General features: G+C 39.9%; 1 pseudogene; it reads left to right on the forward strand.

Annotated features, from left to right (window-relative positions):
• Positions 1 to 9,199: 9,199 nt before the first annotated feature.
• On the forward strand, positions 9,200 to 10,029 carry LOC129065374 (rho-related GTP-binding protein RhoN-like; annotated as a pseudogene).
• Positions 10,030 to 10,679: the final 650 nt, after the last annotated feature.

Consider the following 10,679-nt stretch of genomic DNA (forward strand, 5'->3'; position numbering starts at 1 on the left):
TTAGGTCACTGTCTTCTTGCTCATGGTGGACACTAGATAGAGTTCACTTTCTTCTTTCCACATTTCAGAGTTCTCTTATGGTTGTCTCTTGGATCGTTTCCAGGGTTTATAATTTTGCTTACTGAGGAAAAGGGGAAAATGGGTCTATACTATCTTGTCCTGACAGGAAGTCTCCATATTCTTAGTTTTCTTTTAAATGGTAAAAAAAAGAAAAAAGAAAAAGTACTATAGAATGAGTGGTAGAATTAATGATGGTATTCATTTTATTTTCAAATTAAATAAAATTGAAAGTAAAATTAGTCATCCCTGCAATAAAATTGTACAGTGTGATAGGCAGAGCTTCGTAACCCTGAGTTTGATTTCCAGCTGTATCCCTTCTTACTGGGGTGATATTGGTCAAATAACTTCTTTTAGCTTCAGTTTCCTAGGATTAAAATAAGTCTACTAATATCTGCCTTTTAGAGTTTTATGAGGATTAAATGAGATCATGTTTATACTATATTTAGCACAATTTCCAACCAGTGCTCACTGCATGGTTTGTTTGTTTGTTTGTTTGAATTTCTCTTCTATAACCCTATGTCCTTCTATGTCACAGGTCAATCCTCTGCTGACTAAGTAATTTCTAGAGTACTTTCTCTATTCTGGAGGGCAAAAATAAGTAACTTCCTTCTAAGGATGGCCCACTTCCAGTCTATAGTCTCTCTTTGGCAGAGACCCTGAATGTTGTACTATACACATCTGTACAAGTACTTAATTTTTTACTCTTTTGTCTGTTGAAAGCAGGGCTCCCCATTTCAGGGTTCCAGTAGATGTATCTTTATTTAAATTGTATTCAGTGAAAGGAAGGAAAGAGAGACAGACACACACAAGGAGGAAAGAGGTTTGGGTCATAGCACCACATTTATTCAGAGGACACAGTGCCAGGAAAAATGTGCACACTAATTGCAATTTGTTTTTTCCGTTTTATTTGATTTTTTTCAAACAGGAATTTCTTGTTTCCTTAGATACTAATTAAATATCAGTTACTGAGAATTAGCCAGTGGGCTTTTGATGTGGTAATGGATGACCAAATATCGTATTTATTGTACCTCCTTAGCAGGAAATTTGATAGGGAATTTTGGGTTCAATGTAGTGACTGGTTTTGTTTTCATAAATATACATTTGTTTCATATACAGAGGACACAAAAACATACTAAGGGAGGAATTAAATTTAGTGTCATTGTTTATTTTAGGATTTGAGTCTATCTTTTATTTTATAAGCTTCCTGTACATCAAGCTGATTAACAGCATTGTTGGATCCAAAGAGTTGTCACTCTTTAAAGCATATCATTACTCCATCTAACACACAACCTTAACCTTAAGCCTTTGGTTAGATTCAAATTTGCTCATTGTTCTCAACCACAAATTCTAACTCCAGCTGCTTAAGCACTATGCCAGAAAACAGACTAAAACATGAAAAATTCAGTTAAACTAGTGATTAGGTATCAAACAGAACAAAAACCATTCCAAACTTTCTGCTTGATTTCTGAGTTGTTTTTGTAAGTGAACTTAATTGCTCTGGTCAGTAAGAGAATGTAAAGTGTGGATAGAAAATTGTTGAGGCAAAGTCCTGGAGGCCTAACCAGAAAGTTAATTCTGGCCAGCATTGGATTCAAGTCCCATTCTTTTCAGTGTTTGTGCTTTTAACGAGGCCAGCAATAATATGGGCTATCCTGGGTAAGTACACAAGAACAACTGTGTGGCTTGGACACGTATATAGATGATGAATTGTGGAAATATCTACTAAGCAGTAAGCCAACTAGGTTGGACAATTCAGTTGTCCCTCCTTGGCAAAGACAACAGTCTTTAAAGGAGACACGGCATGGTAGAAAGAACAGGCATTTAGAGTTAGGCAGAACTGACTTTAAATTACCTTTATTATAAATGTGACCTTGAGATGGTTATATAACCTTTCTAGATCTTAGTTTCCTCTACTGTGAAATGGGAATAATCAAACCTATCTTAATTCAACCAATAAGAAAAACACAATAACTTCAAAGACAAATGAGCAAAGAACACAAGAACCTTACAGAAGAATAAAATCTAAGTAACTAAAAAGTAAGTATGAAATTTTCCAACCCCACTAACAATAAAAAAATAGACATTAAATGTGATGGAACTGGAAGCAAAGAGTAGAGAGAATGCATAATATTCCATTAAAGGAATAAAGCATAATTTATTTGAGCTTTGTCCTATTTTTGGTCCTTTAGGTTTCCAATATTGCTTTTACAAATAATTCTGCAATGACTGGCTTTCCAAATTAATGTTTGTTGAGGTTCTGACTTTTCTCTTTGAACAACGTCTTAGAAGGGAAATTTCTTTGTCAAAGGTTATGGGTTATGAATTATTTGAAGCCTTTTGATTTTTTGGTCATTTTTCTCTGTCCAAATTATACAAGATTCCAAAAATAATAATACAACATTTGCAAAGGTGTGGTGAAATGAGCATCCTCTTATACTGATGGAATGTAAATTGGCACAACTTTTCTGGAAATCAATTACAAAACAATCACTACAAAAAACATATTTTCATGATCAGAACAATATAGCAAATCTCAGACATTGTACATGGCAACTTTTTATCAGATGTCTCCCCAGGCAAGGGAAACAAAAGAAAAAAACAAACAAGTGGGACTACATCAAACTGAAAAGTTTTTCCACAGCAAAGGAGATCATCATCAAAATAAAAAAGATTACTCACAGAATGGGAGAACATATTTACTGATATGCCTGATAAGGGGTTGATACCCAAAATTTATTAAGAACTTACAAAACTCAATGCCAAAAAACAAATAACCCAATTTTTAAAATGGACAAAGGACCTGAATAGACACTTCTCCAAAGAGGACATACAGATGGCCCATAGACATATGAAAAGATGTTCAACATCACTAATCATAGAGAAATGCAACTTAAAACCACAATGAGATACCATCTCACACCTGTCAGAATGGCCATTATCGATAAATCTACAAACAAGTGCTGGTGAGGATGTGGAGAAAAGGGAACCCTTGTGCACTGTTGGTGGGAATGTAGACTGGTGCAGCCACTGTGGAAAGCAGTGTGAGAATCTTCAAAAAATTAAAATGGATCTGTCTTTTGACCCAGCAATGCCAGTTCTGGGAATGTACCCGAAGGAACCCAAAACACTCATTTGAAAGAACAAAAGCATCCCTATGTTCATTGCAGTGTTATTTACAATTGTCACAGTGTGGAAGCAGCCCAAGTGTCCATCAGTAGATGAGTGGATAAAAAACTGTGGTACATTTACACAATGGAATACTATTTGGCTGTAAAAAAAGAAGAAAAATTTACCCTTCGCAACAGTATGGATGGGCCTGAAGAACATTATACTAAGTGAAATAAGCCAGTTAGAGAAAGATAAATACCATGTGATTTCACTCATATGTGAAATGTAATGAAAAAACTGAACAAGGAAAACGGGGACAGACTCGTAGATGGAGAGCAGGATGACAGCTAGTGGTGGGGGGAGGTGAGGGGGTGGAGGGATGGAGCAAAAAGGGAAGAAGACTCATGGACACGGACAGCAGCGTGGTGGTTGCTGGGGGGAGGGGCATATAAGGGGACTAAAAGGTAGCGGAAAAATACAATAAATATTAAGTTCACTATAGCATTTTTGTTATATGATAGCAAGATGGCTGTGAAAATTAAGTGAGCTAGTTTGTTTATTGACTTAGAGTAGGTGTGTAGTTTTTCCTTCTTTAAATTTTAGTTTACCACTTTTGTTTTCTTTAACTCATATATTACAGCTACAGTCAGGGTAATGACATCCTCCCCACCCTCAGCTCCCAAAGTTCTGAATCCTGCACATTTTTTAGTTCTAAATCAGAACTCACTTAGCTCCAAACTCATCTTTTCTTGCCATGTTTTCTCCTCTGGGATCCTGAAAAATGGATAGGAACATAACATAAAAATGTGTTCAAAATCATTAAGAATCAGGGAAATAAAAATGAAAACCACAATGAGATATTACCACACACCTATTAGAATGACTAAAATTTTTTAAAAACAGTGACAACACTAAATGCTGGCAAGGATGCAGAGAAACTGGGTCACTCAATACATTGCTGGTGGGAATGTTCAATTGTACAGTCACTCTGGAAAAGAGTTTTGCAGTTTTTTTATCAAAGTTAACATGCAATTACTATACTATGCAACAATTGTACTCCGGGGCATTTATGCAAGAGAAATCAAGACTTATGGTTACAGAAAAAAAGTCTGTAAATGAATATTCATAGCAGGATTGTTCATAATATTCAAAAATTCAGAATTGTCCAGCTGTCTTTAAACAGATGAATAGTTGAAAAACAGTAGGTACATCCCAGGCATATGGTAGGGCCATACCTTGGAATAGTATTCAGAAATAGAAAATAATAAATTATTGATATATGCCACAATTTAAATGAAGCTCGAGGGAATCATGGTGAATGAGAAAAAAGGTAAAGTCAAAAAGTTACATAAAGTTTTATTAGAGTTATATATAATTCTTTTTTTGAGATTTATTTACTTATTTTTAGAGAGATGGGAAGAGAAAAAGAGAGAGAGAGAAACATCCATGCGTGGGTGCCTCTCACACGCTCCCTACTAGGGACCTGGCCCGCAACCCAGGCATGTGCCCTGACTGGGAATCAAACTGGCAACCCATTGGTTTGCAGGCTGGCACTCCATCCACTAAGCCACGCCAGCCAGAGCAGTTATATATAGTTCTTGAAATGAAAAAATTATAGAGAAGAACAGGTTAGCAATTGTCCGAAGTTAAGGATTCAACTGGTGTGGCTATAAAAGGTAGTATGAGAGAGTCTTGCTAAATATCCATAATAAGACAGTTCTATATTTTGATTTTTGTGGCTGATAAAGAAAACCACACAGGTATAAACTTGTAGAACATTTATAATGCACACACATATAAATACACAAATGACTACAAGTAAAACTAGAGATCTCTAAAAAAGATGAGTGGATTATATCCATGTTAACTTCCCAGTTGTGATATTATACTGAAGTTCTGCAATATGTCACCACTGTGGGAAATGGGGCAAAGTATACGAGGGATTTTTCTGAATTATTTCTTGCAACTTCATGTACACCTGAAAAAAATTTAAAGAATGTATGTATATATACCATAGGCCTTGCATTACATCATATATCCCATGCCCTTGTAGACATTGCTTCTTGGTCCCCACAACTCCTTGTGAGCAGACAATGTCTTCTCACAGACAATGTCCTAACATGGGGTTGATCCCACCTATTTTATTTTATTTTATTTTATTGGAAAGCAAGAACCCTACTCCCAATAATAATTTTTATAACAGTGATAGAACTTGAGGTCTTTCATTGTTGTTCATTTTCTAATTATTCAATAGTGTTATTATAAAAATATTTTGAGTACCTACAATGTTCTGAAAACTTAGAATACGGAGCTAACAGTAAAAAACCCGATAGCTATTCCCTGCTCTCAAAGCATTATTGAAAGTATTTTAGCATAATGATTTAAAGTGAGTTGAAGTCCTGCTTCAGCCCTCACTAGCTTTTGGGTCAGTTATTTAATCTCAGTTTCCTTATTCCAAAAAAATAGATAATAATAGTTAATATATCATGAGGTTGTTATAAAAATTAAATAATCATGTAAAATGATTAATACAGTACCTGGAACAGAGTAAGTGCTCAACAATATTACCCATTTTCTCTAGTGCTTATTCTTCTGCTAAGTTCCTAATGTACATGCTACTTAAGCGCTAAAGTATGTGATACAAACAAGAGATATGTTAATATATTAGTCTCCAAGGGATGCCGTAATAAAGTATCACAAACTGGGTGGCTTAAAACAGAAATCTATCCTCTAGTAGTTCTGGAGGCTACAAGTCTGAAACGAAGGTGTTGGCAAGGTTGATTCCTTCTGAGCACGCTGAGGGGGAATCTGTTCCATGTTTCTCATCTGGCTTTTGGTGGTTACTGGCAATGCTTGCTGTTTCTTGGCTTGTAGACTCACCACTTCAATGTTTTCCTCCATCTTCACGTGGCATTCTCCCTGTGTATCTTTGTTCTCGTACTCAGATCTCCATCTTCTTATAAGGACACCAGTCACATTAGGTTTAGGACCCACCCTACCCCAGTATGACCTCATCTTAACTTGATTATATCTGCAAAGATCCTGTTTCCAAATAAGGTTACATTCACAGATTTCTAGAGTTAGGATTTCAACATAACTTTTGGGGGGACACTATTCAACCCATAAGAGTAAGGAATCAGAGGTGAGGGTGATAGCTGATACTGAAATAATTATGAAAATATTTTTGGAGGAAGTGAGACCTGAGGTTTTGATTTGAACAGGTAAAGAAGAGTAAGTAGGGGGAAAGAACAACGGCAACGGCACAGGCATATTTAGATGAATAAATTCGCTTATTTTTATCTCTTTCTATATTTAGTGTCTATGACTCACATTGGACTTTTTTTTTAGATTTTACATATTTATTTATTTTTAGAGAGAGTGGAAAGGAAGGAGAAAGAGAGAGAGAAACATCCATGTGTAGTTGCCTCTCGCATGCCCCCTCCTGGGGATCTGGCCCACAACCCAGGCATGTGCCCTGACTGGGAATTGAACCAGTCAGTGACCCTTTGGTTCACAGGCCTGCACTCAATCTACTGACACACCAGATGGGGCTCACACTGGACTTTTATTAACCCATAAACTTGTTATACGATTGAGAGCTTTTGCTGGATAGAGATAGGTATTTCTTACCTGTCTGTCTCCCTTGCATTGTCTGTCTTTGACTTGGCATAAACCACATCCTTAGTAAAAAGTCTTTCTAAGCTGGACGGAACTTAGCAATGTTAGCAAGGAGTTAATGACTGAAGCAGCTTTCCAACTAATGCAGATGGCCTTTTTTCTCTGAAAGGTCTCCCCAAAGATAAATAAATCTGTTTTAAAGGTCAGATTCATATATTATGCTTTTTGTGAAGATGCAGTAGAAAGACTTCTAAGGGGCTGAACTTGAATAACTTTGAGAGTGGCCAACTTAAAACTTCCCATTACACTAGTTCTTAGAAGGGATTTTTATTTGTAAATTTTTTTGCTTGATTGATTAAATATTTACATCAGATGTCTGTTTCTGAAATTAAGACCCATTGGCTTTACCTTTGGGCTCTGAGAATATGAAAATGAAGTGCTCTTACAAAGCCATAGGGGTTTTTTTCATTTAATTTATTTTCTTTATTTTTTCAAATACATTTGTCTCTGCCAACCCCCCACCACTTTCCCCTGCCCTCCTCCCCCCTCTCCCTCCCTCAATCCTTCCCCTTTGGTTTTGTCCATGAGTCCTTGCTATATGTTCCTTGACTTGCCCCTTCCCTTCCCTTTCCCTGCCCCCCCCTTCCCTCTTGTCTCTGTTGGTTTCTTTTCCTTTCAGTGTTGCTGGTCATATTTTCCTTGCATCTTTGTATTGTTGGTTAGGTCCCACTTATAGGTGAGGTCATATGGTATTTGTCTTTCGCCCCCTGGCTTATTTCGCTTATCATAATGCTCTCCAGTTCCATCCATGCTACAAAGCCATAGTTTAAGAGCGATACTGAGTGGTGAAATCCAAGGTAGTGGAAGGGCAGCAATACACTCAGCAAATCCTTTCTGTTTACATCTCCGAGTGCTGGATATAAACATTTGACCTACTCTATCCTTGTAACTTCTTTCAGTGTGATTAGGAAGGCACAGCAGACATGGTTTCTGTTTGATTCAGATCCAGACATAAGCTGCACAAATATATTTACACTCATAGATGGATAAGTAGGTCAGTGGTTTAGAGTTGGGAAATATCTGCTTCTCTCTTCCTCTCCCCCAGGGCCTCTGAACACTGAAGTATGACAGGAAACAGATGTGAGTTCCTTCCTGGGGTGTGTGTGTGTGTAAATCATGTCTTTTCTTTCCAGGGGAGTCCAGACAGCCTCATTTACACTACTTTTTATTAGGGTGAGTATATTTTACAGATGAGGAAAAGGATTCAATGAGCTGCTAAATTCACAAAGCTGGTAGAATCTTTTGTAAAGTCCGAAACTCCCTTTACCCAAATAATGGGCAGACATTCTACAACATGAGAAAAGAAAATCACATGTGCAAATTTGCAGGGAACCAGCCATAATCAACAAACTACTAGTCATAGGAAAAAGACGTTAATCTCGGAAGCCTGTCTCAAGAAGTTTATCCAACCTCTGGTACTGTTTGGTGTTTTAGACCCATTAAGCCTGAGAAGGAGTGAAGTCCCAGACAAATTAACATTGGGCAGACTAGCTGGATTTGGCTTTGTTTCTAGAGCCACCATTCATTCCATAGCTTTCGCTCGCAGAAATTGTCCATTCTGCATTGTACGCTAACTTTAGCCTTCCAGCCCACCACTGCTTTTTCCTCAAGGAATATTGTAACAGAAGACAATTAAAGGTCAGCTGCTTACTTGCAGTCATGGTCAACACTAACAGAGTTGAAACTCTGAGCCACCTCCTGCCCCATCTATCTTGGCCATTTCCTTAAAAAAAAAAAAAAAGACATGATCATATCACTCAGTACTGTGTTTCCATGACAACATAGTAGTCAGCTGTGGCTTTGGCTGAATATGCAATAATGGGATCACATTTTGGGTGATTGTTTTAAAACTTAATACCTGCCTGCACATCCAATGAAATAACCGATTGGGAAGATTTTATTGCTACCCACAGGAAAGGAGCCTTAGTTTTGGCTACCTACTGGGAATTGTCTTCCCCCTTCCTTAGTTACATGCCCATTTTATTTACACATTGTGGGATTTCTCAACACATTGTAAAGCAGAAATGCTTAAAAATCAGTATTCCATGATTTCAAAGGGTGACTTTATAAACAGTCACAGAGGTCAACATTAAGGTTTGTGTAACCTATTCATCTTATTTGACTTTATATGAAATCAATTCCATTATTTCATTCAATGAGAATCTCAGATCTCGGTATAACCAGAATATCCATCCCAGAAACAATGACACAACAAATTAGGCCATTGGAGCGCCTTTCTGTAGGAGGATTTGATTGAGGGGTAGTGAAAGAAGAGACACTAAGAGTTAGACCAGAGATTTTCAGCCGGCCAGCCGCAAGAATTCTTAAGATGCTGCGGGCCCAGGCAGAGGGGATGCCGCCACTGGGTTGGGGACCTGATGCTGGCCAGAGATGCTGGTGTTGGCAGCGAGGCCCAGCAGCGGGTTTTGTGGGAAGCAGAGGCATAGCTGGGACCATGAGGGAGCAGCACAACCGCTCAAGAGGCAGCTCAAGATCAGTAGCGGGGGACGCGGAGTGCGGCAGGAAAATGCTGCTGCAAGTGTTCTCCAGAGACACCTATCCCGGGAGCTATGTTCCCACCTAAAACACCTACCCCGGCAGCCATGTCTCTGCCTTGTTTGAAAACCACACTGGAGCTTTCAGGTAGACACACACCTCATTGAGCTCAACATGTGGGACACTTCAGGTTCCTCTCAGAGGGACAACCTCCAGCCCCTGGACTAGCCCGATTCAGACGCTGTTACTCATCTGCTTCAACATTAGCTGACCAGAAACACTGGACCGTGTCCTCAAGAACTAGCAAAGGGAGACTCAGGAGTTTTGCCCCAATGCCAAGGTGGTGCTGGTTGGCTGTAAACTAGATGTGTGGACGACGTGGCCACACTGAGGGAGCTGTCCAAGCAGAGGTTTATCCCTGTGACACGTGAGCAGGACACTGTGCTGGCCAAGCAGGTGGAGCCTGTCCTAGGTGGAGTGCTCCACCCGGTCCTCTGAGGGCAGCGTCTGGGATGTCTTCCACGTGGCCACAGTGGCCTCCCTTGACTGTGGTCATAGGCAGCTGCACAGTTCTGACTCACGCCAGGGACTGGAGCGATCTGCTCAGCTGTCAGGAAGGCCAGACTGGGGAACAGGAGCCAATACGAGATACATGAGGATCCAGCCAAGAGTTGCAACCTCATGTGAGGAGCTGCGGAGGGGCGGAGGGGCGGAGGGGCAGAATGTCAGCAGGGGGGTGAGGAGCACAGCTGTTCCCCTGCCTGCACCCTGGCTCCCTGACCTCCGGACTCAGGCTGGGACTTCAGGGTAGGCTGAGGGAGCAATTCTAGGCCAGGGAGCTGAGGCAGAGGGAACCACCATTCCCTGCATCCTTACCCCCCACCTCTCCACAAGAAGTGGACGGAGCTGGCAGGGCAGGTATCTGGGCCAGGAGCTGGAATACAGTGGGTGGGGGAGCGGGAGGGGAAGCTCTGTCAAGCAGTGACTATGGTTCAGTCTCAGTATATGCAGGGTACCTTCCCTCCTTGCCCCCAGTCCCATATCCTGGTCCTGGCTTCCTTCCTTAAGGAAAGTGTCCATTCCAGGACCGTCCCTTGTCCTCCCCTCTCACTTCTGCAGCTGTTCTCATGCAACCTAATCTCCAGGAAGCACGCCATAAATTAAAAAGCAGGTTGAGAAGCCCTTCCCTCTACACACCCACCAGTACTAGCTCCTCCTTCTCCCCCCACAACAGTCCCCAAATAAAGCCCAAATCCATAGAATAAAAAATTGTTTAAAAATGCAATACCTGATCATTGAGTCAGGAGCACTGACCTCTTTGCCCTTACATTGTCAAA

The sequence above is a fragment of the Pteronotus mesoamericanus genome, unplaced genomic scaffold, assembly GCF_021234165.1.
Source record: "Pteronotus mesoamericanus isolate MK-2021 breed Mesoamerican mustached bat unplaced genomic scaffold, CSHL_Meso_final contig_177, whole genome shotgun sequence".
Taxonomy (NCBI): Eukaryota; Metazoa; Chordata; class Mammalia; order Chiroptera; family Mormoopidae; genus Pteronotus; species Pteronotus mesoamericanus.